This window comes from Garra rufa, chromosome 8 (genome assembly GCF_049309525.1).
Source record: "Garra rufa chromosome 8, GarRuf1.0, whole genome shotgun sequence".
Taxonomy (NCBI): domain Eukaryota; kingdom Metazoa; phylum Chordata; class Actinopteri; order Cypriniformes; family Cyprinidae; genus Garra; species Garra rufa.
The window spans coordinates 45,251,252-45,273,851 of record NC_133368.1 but is presented as its reverse complement, the minus strand read 5'-3'; the positions used below and the strand labels follow the sequence as shown (position 1 = coordinate 45,273,851).

The following is a 22,600-nucleotide window of genomic DNA, read 5'->3' as shown; positions in this document are numbered from 1 at the left end:
ATATATATATATATATATATATATATATATATATATATATAATATGATATTTAGGCAAAATAAGAAAAATGTACACATCCTTTTCCTGTTCAAAAGTTTTCACCCCCTGCTCTTAAAGGATTAGTTCACTTTCATAACAACAATGTACAGATAATGTACTCACCCCCTTGTCATCCAAGATGTTCATGTCTTTCTTTCCTCAGTCGTAAAGAAATTGTGTTTTTTTGAGGAAAACACTTCAGGATGTCTCTCTTTATAATGGATATGAATGGCGCCCCAAAGTTTGAACTTCCGAAATGCAGTTTAAATGCACTTTAAATGCAGCTTCAAAAGGCTCTAAACGATTCCAGCTGAGGAGGAAGGGTCTTATATAGCGAAACGATCGGTTATTTTCGAAACAAATTGACAATTTATATACTTTTTAACCTCAAATGCTCGTCTTGTCTCATTTGAGTTTCTTTGTATGTTCACTTTGTAAACACTATGTCGGTACTTTTGCAGCGATCTAAGGTGATTTTGAAGTTAGGGAAGAAAACAAGATGGGAGTTTTTAGACGTACCCTAACTGTATTTACCTGAATCACACAGACTGCGCAGAGATGAGACAAGACGATTTGTTTCGAAAATAACCGATCGTTTCGCTAGATAAGACCCTTCCTCCTCGACTGGGATAGTTTAGAGCCTTTTGAAGCTGCATTTAAAGTGTATTTAAAGTGCATTTCGGAAGTTGAAACTTTGGGGCGCCATTCATATCCATTATAAAGAGAGAAATCCTGAAATGTTTTCCTCAAAAAAAACATAATTTCTTTACGACTGAGGAAAGAAAGACATGAACATCTTGGATGACAAGGGGGTGAGTACATTATCTGTGCATTGTTGTTATGAAAGTGAATACTTTAATGCATGCATTTTCATTCTGTAACATCGGTGAGTGTTTGAACCTTCTGTAATAATTGCATATGAGATCCTCAGTGTGAAAAGATGGATCTCAAAATCATACAGTTGTTGGAAAGGTTTCAAATACACAAAAATGCTGAAAAACCAAAGAATTTGTGGGACCTGAAGGATTTTTCTGAAGAACAGCGGGCAGTTTAACTGTTCAGGACAAAAAAGGAACTCATGAACTACTATCACTCGACAACAACAACAACAAAATTATTATAAATGCAGCTATTATTTTCTCTTATGGACTATATATAAACATCTTTTGTGTGAAATATCTAATTCAGGGCAGTAGTAAATAAAAGATAACATGCATTTTGTATGATCCCTCTTATTTTGGTCAAATAATTAACATTTTGCAGATTCTGAAAGGGGGGTGTAAACATTTGACCTCAAAAATATGAAGCAACACAACAGTTTTCAACATTGATAATAATAAGAATCTGCAAAGTAGAATGATTTCTGAAGGATCATGTGACAGCGAAGACTGGAGTAATGATGCTGAAAATTCAGCATTGCATCACAAGAATAAATTACGTTTTAACATACATTCAAATAAAAACAGTCCATTCAAATTGTAAAAAAATATTTCATAATATTACTGTTTACTGTATTTTAAATCAAATAAATGCAGCTTTAGTGAGCATAAAAGACTTCTAAATGGTAAGGTACAGCAGGTCTGCTACTGCATGTCTTTTAGTTGACCGATTCTGTGGTAAAACTGTACAACTAATGTTTTAGAGAATTACAGCGTCCCTGGAGCAGCTATAAATCTTTCCTCATGTCCATGTTTTTGTTTTGAGGGCTGTGTGTGCTTGTTCTGAAAATCCTCCAAAGATTACATGCTGTTGCAACTCAATAAGTGTCTGGGTGTTCTTTGGGTTTAATTATATACCGTGAAGGGCCCTTCAGCTCATTTCTTTCAAACACACAATGGTCTGCTGATCTTGGATGTAGTAATTTTAATCAGACCCGGATTTGGAAGAACACACACATTAACATGTTATTCTGTCAGTGTCAAGAGCCATTAATTAAAGTTGTGATTGATGTATAGTTGCACAGGCCGGTTTGTCCTTGATGTATACCGTCTGTTATGCTAATGAAATGGTGCACAACCAGTGTCAATGTTTACTAAACCTGGGCGATATGGCAAGAAGTGTGCAATTTATTGTTGGCTTTTAAAGGAACACTCCACTTTTTTTGTAAATAGGTTCATTCTCCAACTCCCCCCGAGTTAATAAGTTGATTTTTACCGTTTTGAAATCCATTCAGCCGTTCTCCTGTTCTGGCGATATCACTTTTAGCATAGCTTAGCATAGATCATTGAATCCTATTAGACCAATAGCATCGCGTTCAAAAATGACCAACGAGTTTCGATATTTGTTGTATTTAAAACTTGACTCTTCTGTAGTTATATTGTGTACTAAGACCGGTGGAAATGCAAAGCTGCGAGTTTCTAGGCCGATAAGATTAGGAACTACACTAAAAAGTCAAGGAAGTTTGCTGCCGTAATATGGCCGAAGCAGGCGGATTATTATCAGAAATGAGTTCCCAGCTAGTTTAGCATTTGCACATGTGCTGCGTGGTATTACTGCTCCTGCTTCAGCCTTATTACGGCAGCAAACTTCCTTGACTATTACGCCGGAATGGGAGTGTAGTTCCTAATCTTATCAGCCTAGAAAATTGAAGCTTTGCATTTCCACCGGTCTTAGTACACGATATAACTACAGAAGAGTCAAGTTTTAAATACAACAAAGGGTTATGTTAGGGTTAGGGTTAGTCAAGTTTTAATTAGGACAAATACCGAAACGCGTTGGTCATTTTTGAACGTGATGCTATTGGTCTAATAGGATTCAATGATCTATGCTAAGCTATGCTAAAAGTGATATCGCCAGAACAGGAGAACGGCTGAATGGATTTCAAAACGGTAAAACTCAACTTATTAACTCGGGGGGAGTTGGAGAATGAGCCTATTTCCAAAAAAAGTGGAGTGTTCCTTTAAAGATGTTTTTGATTAGTAATTATAGATGTTTCCCTTGTGCTGTGCTGAAAATTGCTTGTAAATCTCAATATTTTCACCAAATCTTGGATTCAGTATTTTTAGGCGCCAAGCACCAAAGGTATGAAGGAAAAATGGATGTGAGGCTATATCTCTGCAATGGTTTGGTGTACTGAGATCAAACATGGTGTGTTATGACAAGCATGACCTAAGTCTACCTCCACAGTTTTGGAGCAGCACCACCTAGTGGTCAAGAGATATAAAAATAGCTATTTTTGAAAGTGATCTCAATATATTACTTGGGTCATGCCGAGAACATCAATACCAATTATGCCAAAATTGGCCGAACTTCCTGTCTGCCATTTTGATTAATGCACAAAACCTACTTTTTTGAACTCCTCCTAGATTGTTTGTCTGATTTTCATCAAAATTGTGTCAGATTATCTTCAGACGATGCTGGCAAAAACATATGGATTTTGTGTAATATGCAAAAAGATTTTCGTTTAACACATCAGTGAATTTGCTGGAAAGATGCCAAACTGCATCTGAGGGTGTATCTCTGCAAAGCTTTGACATATTTACACCAACTTTGTTTGTGCCATTGTCACCTCACACTGACCACGCCACATCAATTTGGTGACAGTGTCACCAGTAATTGACCATTATTAATTATGAAATTTCCAAAAATGCTAATAGCTTTTGATTGCATTAGCCTATTGTAATGAAACTGGTCTCTTAATATTGCTTGGGTCATGCCGACAACATACATACCAATTATGCCATAGTTGGCCGAACTGTCTGCCATTTTGATTTATATTGAAAACTTACTTTTAAACTCCTCCACAACCGTTGGTCCGATTTTCACCAAGATCGAGTCAGATCATCTTCAGACTGTGCTGACACAAAGTTATGGATTTCGTGTTGATAGACAAAACTGCTTTTGTATAGCATTGCCACAAATTTTTACATCTGAGGCTGTGTCTCTGCAAAGCTTTGACATATTGACACCAAACTTTGTGTGTGCCATTGTCTCCTTACATTGACAATGCCATATCAATTTGGTAGCAGTGTCACCTTTTGGTGATACAGTGATAAAGCATTAAATCATATTACTAGTAGTTTTATATGATTTTTCAGTAATTTTGACTAAAATCCCTAAAATGCTTGCTTCTGTAGTGCTTGGCCCCATAATTACTGCTTGCAGCTATATTTAACAACTTATTTTCTTTCATTTAGCACAGGTTTTGTATTTCTTTTTGGAAAAACGGATTGATCGTAGGCCTCGTTGATCTGAGCTTATGCACCTCAGTTTTTGAGTAAACACTGCCAAAATGACCACTTTCCACACAACATTTTTTTTTAAACAAAGGTCATAAGCTCAGATCAATAACTGATTGAATACAAGATTTGGTAAAAAATATATATGAGAGATTTACAGGCAGATTTTGTAGCCAAAGTGTTCACTGCTTTAAGATTGCAGTGTAATGTGTATTTTAATCCTTGAGTAAACCGCTCACAACCTGTTGTAGTCAGACAGCAATCTATTTGCAGTCAGTTAGTGTGCCAGAGGAATAAGAAACAAAATCAGATTCATTTTTTTCCTGCTGCATCCTTTCCCAGCAATTCAATTTTAAAACATCTGAGGAGTTCATCTGTCAAACCCACCCAATCCCGACCTTCTCTAGGAGATTTTATGAACGCTCTGATTTCACCACTTGAATATTCTGTTTGAAATTTTAGCGTGTGGAATTAGCATATGGTTGAGTGATAATGTCAGTGTTATGAATGGTTTTCAATAAAAAAATGCTAAAGTAATGATACTGAACCTTTAACAGACAGCACTGCTGGTGAACTCCTTATTTTTCATCGTTTTATGACAGCTCGTTCGGTTAAATTTATCAGTTCAGGCCTTTCCCGCTGAGGGAAATCATATTTACTCATGTCCCATAGGCCTGTCTTTAAAGAGTGAGGGAAAACATATTTTCTTATTCTCCTCATTTATGCTGAGGCTTTAAAGCTGCACTGAAAGGCATCTAAAGACATCAACTGAGTTAATTTAGTCTGACCATAAGCAGGACTGCAGATGATATGAAAAGCTGGTAGGAGCCTTTCAGAATATATTTAACTCTTTATGGCATATTGTAAAAATTCTTTCAATCGATTAAATTTTCACATTACTGCATTTATATTATTAAAAATACTGTAAAATTACTGTAAAAATGTTGCAATGTAAAATAACTGTTTTCTATTTAAATATATTTCAAAATGTAATTGTTACAAGTTCTAAAGTGATGTCTAGGAAATAGTAACGGAGGCTTGGGCTCAGCTGTTAAACTGTCAAACTGACAATTGAATTTGTGACCGAAGGAGGTAGTTCTGCACAAAAGAGGGTTTTTAAAGACACTCTGTTGTTGTTTCTTATATATTTACACACTCGTGTAACTGTTTATTTGAATTCTTCCTTAAATTCTTTATTAAATAAAGTCAAATTGCAATTCTGCATCAGATTTGCAACCCTATTTTATATTTAAAAAGTATTCACAGGTCAGTTCTGAATGGCATAATATATGTAAATGTCACCATTCAAAGTAACAAAGTAAAGCAAAGAAAAGAAAATACGGCAAATACGCATTAAACTGAAGTTAATACATTCATAATATTACAAAAGATTTCAAACAAATACCGTTCTTTTGAACATTCTATTCATAAAAGAATCTTGACAAAAGTTTCCACAGAAGCAGCTCAACTGATTTCAACATTGATAATAATAAGAAATAATAAAAATGATAAGAAATGTTTCTTAAGCAGCAAATCAGCATATTAGAATGATTTCTGAAGGGTCATGTGACACTGTAGACTGAAATAATGATGCAAAAAAAATCAGCTTTGATTACATATTTTTTTAGCATCATTATTCCAGTCTACAGTGTCACATGACCCTTCAGAAATCATTCTAATATGCTTTACTTTGTTACTTTGAATGGTGACATTTACATATATTATGCCATTCAGAACTGACCTGTGAATACTTTTTAAATATAAAATAGGGTTGCAAATCTGATGCAGAATTGCAATTTGACTTTATTTAATAAAGAATTTAAGGAAGAATTCAAATAAACAGTTACACGAGTGTAAATATATAAGAAACAACAACAGAGTGTCTTTAAAAACCCTCTTTTGTGCAGAACTACCTCCTTCGGTCACAAATTCAATTGTCAGTTTGACAGTTTAACAGCTGAGCCCAAGCCTCTGTTACTATTTCCTAAACATCACTTTAGAACTTGTAACAAAGAAATGTTGAATTGCTTCATTAAAAGCTTATTGTATTGCTGTATTAAAAGCTCACCATATTATGTAGAGTATTATGAGAGAGAGATGGACTTACTAAGTGTGATTACCTGCATCTGATAAAGCATTTATTCTTCAGCTCAATCTCATATTCACAATAATAATGACCTGTTTGACTTTATTTATTAAAAAAAAATTAAAGAAACACATTTAAATAAGTCATAAAACTGAAATATCTCCTTTTGAAAAATACATTTTGAATAATGGTTTAAGAAATTGTGTCTGCAAGTTTAAAAAGTCTTGACGTTTGAAGATTTATAGGCCTTGCAGACCGACAATACAAATTGTTTCCTTGACTGGCAGTCATTCAGTAAATTCCACTTCCTTTCAGTTTCTAATTTAGCTTCTTGTCAGGTTTGTGAAAATCTGGCTGATGCTTAAATTCAGAATTTTCCAACCCTGATTTAAATAAATAAAGATACAATTTCATAGTAATTACAAATATGATGTTTCTAAAACACTTTTGGATATATTTAGTAGATAAAGCATGAACACGTATATTCTCCCTGATTGATTAAATGGAAAAGACAGAACTCTCATCTGCATTCACAGCTCAGCATGTCCTCTGCTGTAGTCTGGGACAGGAGGGCGACATCACTTCCTGTCCCTGCGTTGCCTCTCTTTCTCTCTTTCACAGAGTGACATCCGTGTCTCTATGTGTCTTAGCAGCTTCGCTGATAATCCTCACAGCTTTAGCAGCCCCAGTCTGTCTCTCAAAGCACTAACAAAGACAATTCAACACCTCCGGACTCCAGCAGAAACACGGCTTCATTCAGGATTAGATGGCCACGTTTGTGAACACAGATAGGCAGCTTTCTGGACAAAGATTAAGCCTAGTGCTGGATTAGATTGCATTGTTAATGGATAATGCTTTTTAGGTCAGGACAAAGTTTAATCTACCATAGAAACACATATCAGATGTCGTCAAATAAACAGAGGGCTTAATGGACGTCCGTTGGAAAAACTTTAATCCAGCAGGAGGCTTAATGTAGCTCTTAAAACAGACTAGGGATTGTTCAAACTATTCCATAATAGCTGTATAGATTAAGATCCAATCAATAGTCATAACTGCGAAAGCAATGACGCACATCTTTCATTTATTTCGTTTTGTGTTTTTTTTAGGAGTTCAGTGTATATCTCTGGTCCATTATTATCAGGTGAGCTGGACTGTGTCTATTAGTTTTCTTGTTTTTATGAATTATCTTATGAATGAGAGTCTCCAGGAACTTCTAGAACTGCATAGTACAACATTTTTGTCACAGCAGGGCACACATGGCTGTGATTTGGCCAATATACAGCCATATCACACGATAGCACGAGTGTAAATACATAATAAACAACAGAGTGTCTTTAAAAGCCCTCTTTTGTGCAGAACTACTTCCTTCGGTCACAGATTCAAATGTCAGTTTGATAGTTTAACAGCTGAGCCCAAGCTAGAACTAGTAACAAGTATACTTATTGTGTTACTGTATTAAAAGCTCACTGTATTATGTAGAGGATTATAAGAGAGATGGACTTAGCAAGTGTGATTACCTGCATCTGATACAGCATTCATTCTTCAGCTCATATTCACAATAAAACATTAGTTTGAATGTCCGCTTTTTGAAAGCGATATCTTTGTCGTACTATCCTTTCATCTGTTAATGATGATTTCCGATGACAGCACTGCTCAGTGCATTTGTTGGCTGTGTCTTGAAAGTAATAATAATTTCCTTGTTTACAACAGTGTTTTAGTCTTTTTTAATATAAAAGTCTTTACTGCTGACTCATAAAGTCACTTGTTGCATCCAATGGCAAAATAATGTAACTAAAATCACCGTCACAATCACACATACCGTTTTCCAATACTAGACACTATTATAAATACTACTATTATTTATATAAAATATTATAAAAATATAAAATATCAGTTGGCTTCCTTGTTTACAACCTCATTTAGTGCTGACTTACTATAAAACCGGTCACTAGTCGCAATCTAACGATGGCAATCACGGAAACACACCGATTTCAAATACAAAATACTATTATTAAATACTACTATTATTTACATAAAATACTATTTATTGAATAATAATATTTAATAAACAATGACAACCATCATAAAAGTTGCTAGGCAATTCAGTCAAAAGTACAAAGGCAGTGCTTTGATATAAAGCATTACATTTACATAAAACGTTGAAACAAATTTTAGAATAGATGATATCTTTGTTAACACACTACATATTTGAAGTCTAAACAAGTACATTCTCGCCAAAAAACTCTTAAAACTACATTCAGTGGTACAAAAACAGTATTATTTATAAAATTATACACTCGTGATACAAAATACAGCAAGCGGATATCACTAGAATATCGCACTCCTCTAAGGCCAATCAGATTTGAGGACCAGAAAGAACCGTTGTATAAAGTGCTATAAACATAAAGATGACTTGACTTTTTCACTGAAAAAAGAGAGAGGTTTGGAATGACATTTAAGAGAGTGTTTTCATTTTTTTCTATCCCTTTAACAAATTTGCTGCCAAAGACAAACAGGATCAAAGAAGGAAGTGAGTCATTATATCAGCAACTCTTTGACCCCTTGGGCGTCTGTATAGTAATGATGTACACAAAGTTTTGTGCCAATTAGTACAAGTCTGACTAGTTATCTCCTGCTGGTAAATGCTGTAACCGCACCATCTGCCAGCAAATAAGCAGCAAAAAGCATATTTTGTCTATTGACTGGCATTCAGAATAAAAACAAATACAATATGTGTTCAGAAATGTGCATCCATGAGCAAAGATGTAATTCTGGATAGCCCCCCTTCTTTCAACCTTGCAGTGTCATTGATGTGCTCGACTCCAGACAGTAAATGTGGCTTGCAGCTGAATGTATTATTCTTCCTCCATTTGATAACTTTTTTCCCCCTGTGGTGAAAACCCACCAAACTTTGCATGCATGAGGGCTCTGCGGCTAATTGACTTTTGTGTAATTTTGGGATCGATGGGATATATAATTGCCTAGCAACTCGCAGTTAAATTTGCAACATTCAGAATGTCAGCTTTACCACCCTGTTCGAGCTAGAGAGCTGAAATTTGACTCCTTGTGGGAACAAAATTTGCCCTGGGGACCTTTAGGGATCCTGAGGTGAAGTAGAACCCTTGTACATGTAAACAGCATATGTATCACTAATATTTCACTATAACATAATAGAGGCTTTATTTGTGTCTGATTCTTTTTGAGAGTGCTCTTAAAGATATGAAATTGACCTTGTCTTATGATTTTTTTCATAAAAAAAAGGGCAAACAAATTGAGCTTTCATTTTTTTCTTCTGTCTGAGTGAGATATTTTGTGCCAGAATAAAATGCAACCCGGTCTTCATGCAAAAGTCCAGATACACGACTTGAGTAGTATGAATTACTTGTGGATTATTGTGATGTTTTTATCATCTGTTTGGAGTCTTATTCTGACGGCACCCATTCACTGCAGAGAATCCACTGGTGAGCAAGTGATGTAATGCTAAATTTTCCAAAACTTTCCAATGAAGCTACATGACACTGCATCAAAAACAAAGTCTTGTGTACATTAAGACTGGAGTAATGATGCTGAAAATTCAGCTTTGCAACACAAGAATAAATTATATTTTAAAATATATTAAAATAGAAAATATTTATTGGAAACTGTAATAATATTTCACAATATTTTAACTCTATTTTTGATCAAATAAATGCAACCTAGGAGAGCATTAGAGAATTCTTTAAAAAACATTAAAATATCAAAGCCCACATTTGAATGTTAAATCACATGATTCTTTTGAAATTATTCCAATATGCTGATTTGCCACTCAAGAAACATTTTGTTGCTATCAATGTTGAAAACAGTTGTGCTGCTTATTATTTTTGTGGAAACAGTGATACTGTGGCTTTGTTTAGGATTCTTTAATGAATGTCCAAGGAGCAGCAATCTCTATGTAAAACTGATCGTGCAGACCAAACCGTAAGTCGTAGAGACTTGAAATTTGGTGGGATGTTAGTACTCACACCATCAACAACGTCACCAAGGCTCGCCCTAATCGGCCTGACAGGGGCGCTACAGCGATCAAAAGTATGAAATCGCTCATAAATCTTAAACCGTCAGTCGCAAACTCAAGTTTCTTATGTCATTGGAATCCATGGTGAATATCAATAATTATCACTCACCGTCGCAAAGGGAAACCTAAACTTTCAAAAGGGACGGGGCCACTTTTAGTAAAATGCCTATAACTCCTAAATATTTGCACATCTCAAAAAAACATGGCTGCCACTGGGCGATAAAGTTTGAGCGCCTATTAGACAAGGTTAACGGAGGGCAATCCGAACAAATCTCAGTGGGCCTGTTTGCCTCACGCCCCCAAAGGTCTGTGAGAAATTTGAAAGAAATTGGCCACCGGGAGGCAATATTACATTTTTCAAGGGCGTAAACGATTTTACATTGCTTGGTTTTTTGCAAATACACGCAATATTCATATCATATGATAGAACTTCTCATTCCGGACAACTTTGCCTCTAGAACCACTGATTTGGTAAATGATTGAGGAGATGTAAGAAAAATTATTTTTGCATACTACTCCTAGGTTTGGTGTTTGATGATGGTGTTTCGTTCCTGAATGAATCAACTGTTTAAATGATTTGGTTTACTCGCATTGGCTTATTAACAGTGACTTGCTGCCACCTATTGGCGGTTTTAATTTCACATGTAAAAAGCCACTTCATATGCAACTTCTGCAAAGATGAATTTTGTTGATACTGATTTAATTTGTTTGGTAACAGCTTAATTAATATTATAATTGACTGATTAAATGTAAGAATTTGACTCAAAAGATGATGCACACTTTTAGAAAAAATGCTTTATAAAGGTAAAAATGCTTATAAAAGGTAAAAATCCATTTAAACTTATTGGAAAATAATATTTTTTTAAGAATATCAAAAACTTTAGGAGTCAGCATGGTAGTCCTTAATCACAAACACACATAGCAAAATATTGTCTAATTAATGCTATCCATAAAATCCCACTGTTACAACCCCAGATTTCAAAGAGACTCGTTAACCGAGGGGTTAAGTAACATAAAACAGGACGCGCTACTGGAGCAAAACAATTCTCTATTTATTTAGAATCAAAGTTCAGGTGTCACGTAAATAAATGGCAACATAAAGAAAAAATTAACAACTTAACGAAAGTAACATAAAGCAAATCGAATAAATCAAATAAACACACAAACATAGATCAACAAACAAACAAACAAACAAGCAGCGCAAAAAAAAAAAGTCAGCATGACTCCTCAGCGGGTGGCTGGACAAAACGCGTACAGACCTCTTCATTCTCAAGCCTTTTACAAGGCTGCAGTATACCCCAAAGTGCACACAAGGCTTCTCAAAAAGTACGGGCCATGCTCACATGGAGCTCAAGGAACCCAGACCTGCCACGCGCTGGAAACAAAGAGCCACACCTCTTCCCCCCAAACCCTAACGCCACTTCCGCTTATAAGCCAACAGCTCTCCACCAAATTGGGCATAGGTGAAGGGCGGCGTTATCCAAAGAAAAAGAGAAAAATATTAATTAATGCACGCACAGACAAACAAAACCATACATGCATAACTCTGAAAAAAATATATAATTAAATAATACGCTGTACCGTAAGATAAATAACATAAAAATATCGATATATCGCACAATACCCTCCAGGTCAATAACTATCAAAAAAAAAATTTGAAATTTGCCCATTAGGAAACTCTATCTGGGTCATTTAGAAATGGGGCCTGTCCTAACTTACCCAAAATCCTATAAAGCCTAAAGGAAAACTCAAAACATCACAAAACCTGCTGAGCAACAGGTGATTCTAAACAAGCATACAAAGCTTTAAGGAGATTGAACCCCATGCTATAACAGTCATACACATTAAAAAAAACTGTTTCTTTAGTAAATTACCTGGTTTTGTCAAAAATGCTTTTTTAAATCAATGATTTAGATGGTTACAGGCCTGCTAAATAATGCCTTTTGTCATATGTGACCCTGGACCACAAAACCAGTCATAAGGTTAAATTTGACAAAACTGAGATTTATACATCATATGAAAGCTCAATAAATAAGCTTTCTATTGATGTATGGTTTGTTAGGATAGGACAATATTTGACTGAGATACATCTATTTGAAATCAGAAATCTGAGGATGCAAAAAAATCAAAAAGACTGAGAAAATCACCTCTAAAGTTGTCCAAATTAGGTTCTTAACAATGCATATTACAAATCAAAAATTACATTTTGATATGTTTACAGTAGGAATTTCACAAAAAATCTTCATGGAACATGAACTTTACTTAATTTCTTAATGATTTTTGGCATAAAAGAAAAATCAAAAATTTTGACCCATGCTATGTATTTTTGGCTATTGCTACAAATATACCCCAGCGACTTAAGACTGGTTTTGTGGTCCAGGGTCACATATATGCTTATGTCTTAAATGAACCCTGGTAATAGCTGTTTGCAGTTATATTTGCATTAATTTCAGGAGAAAAAAAAAAACACCTTTTTGAACAGTAGTGTATGTGTAAAAAAAAAAAAATTTAATGCCAAGCAGTACCAGAGAAATAACGCAGTGCACTTTGAAACTTCCTCTGTGCTGACTTTTTCACTTTTTTCCCTGATTTCATTAAATGTGAGATGACATGTGCAGTCTTAGCCAAGTCAAGCTCCTTTGTGATGACTGCAGATGAGGTTTCCAGCAGTGTAAAGTACCTGAGTAATCATACTTTATTAGTGTACTTAAAGTCTACAGGAAAGCCATCCACAACCGTTTTGCTTGCATAATCCAATGTTTTAGGGGTTTGGGATATTCAACACTAAAATATGCAGGACTTGACTGCTTTGTTAAAAGTGGATGTTGCTTACCAGAATGGAGCGAGGTGATTGGAGGAGAGAGATTTGTGATGTGAGCTGTAAAAGAAAAGAAAAAAAGTATTTTCAGAGGCAGAGTGATTTTGTGTAATAACATGCACTGATTAATCACTCACAGTAAGACCAAAGAGTGTGAATTAAAGAAAGTAAATGGGGTCATTTTGATTTCATGATGAATCTTTTTTAGGGGCTTTGTACTTGACTAGTGCTGAAACTAAATACCCTTAATTAAATTTTCAAGGGCAGGCATTATATTTTTAAGTCCATTAAATTTTCTTTCAAAGCACACATTTCTCAGGTGTCTTCTTAGTGAGCCAACATACCAATTTAATAATTTTATTTACTTTTATGTAAAACAGTCAACGAAATTCATTTCAGGTAGCAGTGAAATTGGCAAGTCTCCTTGTGAAGAGACGTCTCATCAGTCAGTTTTTTGACCCAAAGCAATTGCTTTAATTAATGCATTCATGCATTTTAATTAAAAACACTGATAGGTGAACTTGATGTTGAGTTAATGATCACTATTAAAGAATAGTTCATCCAAAAATGAACATTTGCTGAAAATACTTCCCCTCAAGGCATTCAAGATGTAAATGAGTTTGTTTGTTCATGGGAACAGATTTGGAGAAATGTAGCATTACATCACTTGTTCACCAATGGATCCTCTGTGGTGAATGGGTGCCGTCAGAACGAGAGTCCAAACAGCTGATAAAACAATCCATAAGTAATCCACAAGACTCCAGTCCATCAATTAACATCTTGTGAAGTTAAAAGGTGAATTTTGCAAAAAACAAATCCATGATTATGGTGTTTTTTTAATTTCAAACCATTTCTTCCATCTAAAATATGAGTCCACTATTCAGATTATTAATTAAAAAACAATCTAAAATGACTCCAAACAAAGATGTTGGTGGAATTTGATGTTAGAGCACAACAGATGATGAACTTTTTCACTGGAGGAAGCATTATTATGGATTATGGACACATTCTGCCCATCTTAATGATTAAATTAATTATAATTAAAACATCTTAATGATGGATTTGTTTCTTACAAACAGCAAATTTTCATTTTGAGTATTAAGAAGTACTGTTTCTTTAAACAACTGCTGATAAATTTTATGTTGAACAATTTTAGGTAAGTTTTAGATATCAGTTTAGATTGAGTTTTTGAGAATTTGTTCTGTCTTAAAAAGTCCTGTGATTGTGATTAAAATTGGTGCTTTTCCTTTAATTAGAAAATCTCCACTGCTCTTGATTTCATTAGTCTATTTATTTATTTATTTTTACTTTTGTGCAAACTTTTTTGGAGAAATTTAGCATTCTATCACTTACTAACCAATGGATCCTCTGTAGTGAATGGGTGCCGTCGGAATGAGAGTCCAAACAGCTGATAAAAACAATCCACAAGTAATCCTCAGGACTCCAGTCCATCAATAACGTCTAAAATACTAAACTAAAATAACTAAAATACAAGTCTACTATTCATATTATTGCTTTTTCCAGTGAAAAAGTTGTCTCGTACAGATCAAGCACAGTTTACAAAAGAAAAACAGTCTAAAATAACTTTTACTTTCATATTTTATGGCAGGATACTTTGGCTTTTAATTGAATGAAATTCTGAAACAGAGTCTCCCCATCATACTTTAACAATAATGTCACTTGCTCACTACTTGATCCTCTGCAGGGAATGGGTGCCGTCAGAACGAGAGTCCAAACAGCTGATAAAACAATCCATAAGTAATCCACAAGACCTCCAGTCCATCAATTAACGTCTTGTGTAGTTAAAAGCTGCATTTTTGCAAAAAACAAATCCATGATTATGGTGTTTTTTAATTTCGAACCATTGCTTCCATCTAAAATATGAGTCCTCTATTTATAATATTGCTTTTTTTTTTCAAAAAACAACTGATGAGAGACTTTTTCACTGGTGGAAGTGTTAATATTGATTATAGACTTGCATTTTGGACAGAAGCAATGGTTTAGAGTTTAAAACTTCTTCATGTTGGATTTGTTTTTTACAAACACAGCTTCATTTTGCTTCACAAAATTGGTGCTGTCCCTTTAAAAAGAAAATCTCCACTGCCTCTTGATTTAATTAGTCTATTTTTAAAACTTTTGTGCAAACTTTTTACTTTCACATTTTGTGGCTAGGTACTTTGAGTTTTAATTCTCAAACAGAATCTCCCCAACATACTTTAACAATTCCTCAGTACTCGTCTAGCAGTTTCATAACAAGAAATTAGTCTAAATTGGCCTGAAATTCACAAGCGTTAGATGCTACAGTGCTGTCTAAGCAGAAACTCTTTTTCACCCAAATTAAAAAGAAACTTGGTTGGAGTGTAAAAACACACAGTGCCTAGATCTACGAGACTCATAAATTATTTCTCTGGGTTTGTTCATTCATTGATAAGTGACTGCGGAAGCGCACACTGTTTAATTTGAGCGCAGCACTCCGTCCTCGGCTGAAGAGTGTACAAAAGGCTGACCTTCATTTGCTCAAATTCAATTATCATACAACTCATATCACATTATAGAGTAATTATCCTCCTGTAAGCCTCCTTGAGGTACATGCAAAGATTTGACTTGGCCGTGCTTGGAACTTACTGTACTAGTAATGTGAAAAATGGTAATGAATCAATTTGATCTTCCCGTGTCCTTGAATACTAAAGAATAATGATATCCTGATTGTCTTTGGAAAAAAAAGTGTAAAGGATTCTGGTTAATGCATGCAAATGAAAGGGCAAATATGCATAGCCGGTCCTCCTGTCCCAACATTGTGTTCACTCTCTGGGCCTCTTCGGTCATTTTTGACCAAAAAATGTTATATTTTGAAATTTAAAAAATCGTAGCTTCATCAGAATGAGATGACGCTTGGTGACTTTTGTTGCATTAGCTATGTGAGTACACAAAAAAATCACTGACATGATTCGGATATGTTAAAGGGTCCAAAAAAAATAGTCACACTTGGCTCCTTCGCCGTCAAAAATGACCGACATAGGTAATGAATGGGAAATACGAAAAAAATGCGATAATTCAGAGAATCTTTTGGTGGTACAAGTTACAAATCAGCCACTGTGCTGAAAAAAATTTTCAGAAAGTGTTCTTCATTAAAATGGAGAAACAGTCTAAAAAAAAATGGGAATCCCAAAGCCCCTGTACACAGGGGCTTTGGGATTCCCATAGTTTTTTTTTTTTTAGACTGTTTCTTCATTTTAATAGGGTTTGCATTTAGAAATATATTTAGACATTCTAAAAGATTACTTTTGTTAAGGTTTAGATATTTTTTGATTGGATAAATATCAGGTTTTGCTGAAAAAACCTATATGCATAGGGAGATACAGAAGGTTACATGTCATTACACAAGTTTTAATTTTTTTTTTTTAAATGCTTTTATTCTATTTTATACTATTTCCTATTATTTAAATGTTGCATTTATTGCATTGCATTGAAAAATAATAAATTCATAATTCAATTAAAAAAAAATAATAATTCGAGTGGGAAAAACTGTTCATTAAAATTGTATAAATATTGCATAGATTCATAAAAACTTCTCAAAATTCTAAATAATAATAACAAAATATTATTGAACAAAAATGCATTTAATTCATTTTCCTGAAGAAAAAAAAAAGTTACTTTTTAAGCCTTCGGTCATTTTTGACCGCGAGGGAGCCAAGTGTGACCCCTAAATGAGGAGGCCCAGCACCTGTTCTGTCATTCAGATAGGATAAACATTTTACGTCATTCAATATATTAGCGTCATTGGAAAGACATGGATCTCAGTTATAGGTTTGGAAATTAGAGCTGGTTGTGAATAAGATTTTTGAATTCAGTTTTTGTAAATAGTGGAACAGAATGATTGAACTATCTTTGTGAGTGTGCATCCTGAATTGAATAATTAGACAAGAAATCTTTCTTTGGTTGGTTGATTGCATGCAAATACAAATATATTGTGGGCTGATTCACAAAAAAAAATGACTCCTGTGAATTGATAATGTTAATAAATCAGTCAAAAAGACTTATCGGCAGATCTTAGTCAGCAGCGCTGTTAATTTATTTTTTGACAGGAATGAAAACAAATCTGTGAGGGAGTAAAGTACACTTTAAAGGAAACCATCAGTAGATAAAAACTCCATTAAACAGTTTTGAAAGTTATGAGTTATGAAAATTACTATCTAGGACCTTTATACATTGCCTGCCATTATAAATACTGTAAGTCTATCCCTTACAGGCTTGTTTTCGTGCATAAAATTAATATGCTGTCTAACCTGACTAATGACTATCACTTTTGAACTATCAGTCAATATGTACTTGAGACTTAATTAATAGGCCTACTTGTTTTTATATGAGTGCAGTAAAGATAAACATTCTGAACAGAATCTTGCATTATTAAATACTTGATTAAAAAATTGCAATATGAAAAAAAAAATCCCATTTCAATGTTCTTTTGTTAATGTGTTTTTTTAAGTTAAAATGTTATTTTATTTTAAAATTATTATATTATATTTTATTATATAAAAATATTCTTTATTTATTTGTTTTAGTTTATTTAGTTTTAATTATTCTTTTTACTTTTTGTACTGAGAAATGTTGCCTTGGCAGCAATATTTTATTTTGTTATTTATCATTTATTATTGATCTATTTTTACATTTTCAGTTTATATTATATTATCTTATGTTATATATTATATTATATTATATTATATTATATTATATTATATTATATTATATTATATTATATTATATTATATTATATTATATTATATTATATGTATTTGTTTTAGTTTATTTAGTTTTATGTTGCATTTTCAGTTTTTTTAATTATTATTTTATTTTATTTAAAAATGATCATATTATAATTATTAGTTTTATTTTATTTTATTTTAGTTAATTTTGTACTTTAGTAAGAAAATGAGAAAAGTTGCCTTGGCAGCAATATTTTATTTTATTTTAAAATTATTATATTTTATTATATAAAAATATTCTTTATTTATTTGCTTTAGTTTATTTAGTTTTAATTATTTTTGTACTTTAGTAAAAAAACAGAGACACATTTTATTTTATTATTTAATATTTATTATTTATCTATTTTTACATTTTCAGTTTTTTTAATTATTATTTTATTTTATTTTAAAATTATTATATTATAATTATTAGTTTTATTTTAATTTATTTTAATTATTTTTGTACTTTAATAAGAAAATGAGAAATGTTGCCTTGGCAGCAATATTTTATTTTGTTTTGTTTTAAAATTATTATATTGTATTATATAAAACATTCTTTATTTATTCGTTTTAGTTTATTTAGTTTTAATTATGTTTGTACTTTAGTAAAAAAAAAAAGAGACATATTTTACTTTATTATTTAATATTTATTATTTATCTATTTTTACATTTTCAGTTTTTTTTTATTATTATTTTATTTTATTTTATTTTAAAATTATTATATTATAATTATTAGTTTTATTTTATTTTAATTATTTTTGTACTTTTGTAAGAAAATGAGAAATGTTGCCTTGGCAGCAATATTTTATTTTATTATTTATCATTTATTATTTATCTATTTTTATATTTTCATTTTTTTAAAATTATTATGTTATTTTAATTTAAAAAAATATTATATTATATTATATTATATTATATTATATTATATTTATTATTTATTATATATTATTTTATTGTATTATATTTATTTGTTATAGTTTATTTAGTTTTATGTTGCATTTTCAGTTTTTTAAATTATTATTTTATTTTATTTAAAAATTATTATATTATAATTATTAGTTTTATTTTATTTTAATTATTTTTGTACTTTATTAAAAAAGAGACATATTTTATTTTATTATTTAAAAATTATCTATTTTTACATTTTCAGTTTTTTTCAATTATTATTTTATTTTAAAATTATTATATTATAATTATTAGTTTTATTTTATTTTATTTTAATTAATTTTGTACTTTAGTAAGAAAATGAGAAATGTTGCCTTGGCAGCAATATTTTATTTTATTTTATTTTATTTTATTTTATTTTATTTTATTTTATTTTATTTTATTTTATTTTATTTTAAAATTATTATATTTTATTATATAAAAAATATTCTTTATTTATTTGCTTTAGTTTATTTAGTTTTAATTATTTTTTGTACTTTATTGTAAAAAAAAAAGACAGAAATGTTGCCTTGGCAGCAATATTTTTTATTTCAATTCATTTAATTATATATTTTTTGTTTTATTTTAAAATATTATATTATATACAACTATTTTTTTATTTATTAATTTTAGTTTGTTTAGTTTTGATTATTTATGTACCTTAGTAATATATTAGCAATATTTTATTTTATTTATTTTATAATTTCAGTTTTTTTTAAGTTCATAAAATTATATAATAATTAATTTATTATATTATTTTATTTTTTATTTTTAGTTTATTTATTTTTAATTATTTTTGTACTTTAGTAAGAAAATGAGAAATGGCAGCAATATTATTTTATTTTATATTTTATTTTATTTTTTAATGTATTTTATTTCAGTCAGTGTTTTTTGTATCAAGTAACAAAAAATAGTTGTTTCAGGTTACAATAATAGCCCTGTTCTGGATGTGAATCCAATTTGACCTTGGCTTTGCATCTCACAATGTTTAGAAAACTGAATATGCATTGCTGCTTCTGATCCCCAGTAAAGGTCAGACTTTCACTCTCCATAACTGTAAACATCTGAACTTCTAGATGAGCTCTCTAAACATGCTAAACCAGCACCCGACTTATCGGCCGCTGTAAATACACAGTGAACATGGAGAAATGCGATTACGTTGCAGCAGGGCTTGCAGCCTGTCTGTGGATTAACAGCTGCAGTGGTGTGTGTGTGTGTGTATGCGTGCACACGCTCAGAGATCATGCAGAAATGACAAGCTTGAGATTCTACAGAATCCAGATGCTCAATTATGAGACATGACCATAATGCACTCTCACCCATTTCAGCAAACGGCCCACAGGGTCAGCAAGTGTGCTCAATAGCCAGCTGTCATTTTAATGAGGCAGGCCACATCTGCTTGCCTGTCTCTCACACACACATGCTCTGTCTTGCTGCAGACACGTGTGCATGCATGCAATGAGCTATCATGTTAAATTAAAGACCTTTGCTCAGCCTGCTCAGTTTTAATCTGACTTGTAATATTTCTTTGACCTCATGTTCACATCTCATCCCGCTCGCATCATTTCCTCTCTAATAGACTCTCTCTAAATGCTTGTTTGATTGGAGTTAAGCGGCCAGAAGTCAGGCTTTTTTTTTAGTTTTTGTTTTTAGTGTAATGTATATGTACTCTTTTTTTTTAAATAGATGTACCTTTTTTATTTGTACTATAAGTGTATTTTATGACAGCGTTTTAGTGCCATGTTAAAAAATCTAAAATGACAAAATTAAATTTGAGAATAAAGTCAAAATATTTTGAGAATAAAGCAGAAGTTTCGAGAATAAAGTCGAAAGGTTTCAAGAATAAAGTCAAAATTATGAGAATAAAGTTTAAATATTTCAAGAAAAAAGTTGAAATGACAAAAATAGTCAAAATATTTTGAGAACAAAGTGAAATTTACCTTTTAAGTAAATATTATGAGAATAAAGTTAAAATTATGAGAATAAAGTTGAAATATTTCAAGAATTAAGGTGAAAGTACAAAATTAAAATCCAAATTACGAGAATGAAGTTAAAATATTTTGAGAATAAAGTTGAAATTACAAAATTAAAATCCAAATTACAAGAATAAAGTTGAAATATTTAGAGAATAAAGTCTAAATGTTTTAAGAATAAAGTCAAAACTACGAGAATAAAGTTGAAATATCGAGAATAAAGTCTAAAAGTTTCAATAATAAAGGTGAAATTCCAAAAAATGAAGTGGAAATATTTCGAAAGTAAAGTTAAAATGTTTCAAGAATAAAGTCAAAATTATGAGAATAAAGTTCAAATATTTTGAGAATAAAGCTGAAATTACAAAATTAAAATCAAAATTACGAGAATAAAGTTCAAATATTTTGAGAGTAAAGTTGAAATGACAAAATTAAAATAAAAAATATAAGAATAAAGTTGAAATAATTCGAGAACAAAATTAAAATTACAAAATTAAAATCAAAATTACAAGAATAAAGTTGAAATATTTTAAGAATAAAGTTAAAGTTTTGAGAATAAAGTCTAAATGTTTTAAGAATAAAGTCGAAATTGCAAGAATAAAGTTTAAATTATGAGAATAAAGTCAAAATTATGAAAATTAAGTTGAAATATTTCGAGAATAAAGTTGAAATATCGAGAATAAAGTCTAAATGTTTCAATAGTAAAGGTGAAATTCCAAAAAATGAAGTGGAAATATTTCGAAAATAAAGTTAAAATGTTTCAAGAATAAAGTCAAAATTATGAGAATAAAGTTGAAATATTTTGAGAATAAAGCTGAAATTACAAAAATAAAATCAAAATTACAAGAATAAAGTTGAAATATTTTGAGAATAAAGTTGAAATTATAAAATTAAAATAAAAATTATAAGAATAAAGTTGAAATAATTCGAGAATAAAATTAAAATTACTAAATTAAAATCAAAATTACAAGAATAAAGTTGAAATATTTTGAGAATAAAGTTAAAGTTTTGAGAATAAAGTCTAAATGTTTTAAGAATAAAGTCGAAATTGCGAGAATAAAGTTTAAATTATGAGAATAAAGTCAAAATTATGAAAATGAAGTTGAAATATTTCGAGAATAAAGTTGAAATTACAAAAAATAAAGTCAAAATGTTTTAAGAATAAAGTTGAAATGTCGAGAATAAAGTCGAAATTATGAAAATGAAGTAGAAATATTTTGAGAATAAAGCTGAAATGTTTCAAGAATAAAGTCAAAATTATGAAAATGAAGAAGAAATATTTTGACATTAAAATTTAAATATTTCAAATATGAAGTTGAAATGTTTCAAGAATAAAATCAAAATTACGAGAATGAGGTCAAAAAAATCTAAATTATTTGTACCTTATTTACTCCTAAAGGATGCATTTTAGTACATACATGATACATATTTGTACCTGCCCCAGAAACAGGGTTTGTACCTTTATTTCTGAGAGCATACAAAATGTCAACTATAACCAACAAAGCAGAGCATTGTGACCTGCAGTGATGAAGCCATTGTAAGTGTGAACTTCACTTGATTTTTCACAGAATAACCGCAAAGATGTGTTAATGACATTTCATTGAGAGGGACTTGTTTCCATAGACATAAAAGTCCAAATTTATCTTCTTATCTTAAGGCATATTCTGAGCATTTCATCCTGTTCAGTGGATATTTATAGGAGTGACAATCTTGGTTATATGATAATTATTTAAAACTGAGAACTGAAATGAAACTATTGAAAAATGTTGTTACTTTAAAATAAAATAAACG

The 22,600-nt window shown here is 31.4% G+C and overlaps 1 protein-coding gene across 1 annotated transcript in view; it reads left to right on the top strand.

The window, feature by feature from the left end:
- The window catches only part of LOC141340213 (junctional adhesion molecule-like), a 47,905-nt gene that overhangs the window by 4,017 nt on the left and 21,288 nt on the right, over positions 1-22,600 (top strand). The window lies entirely within an intron of this gene.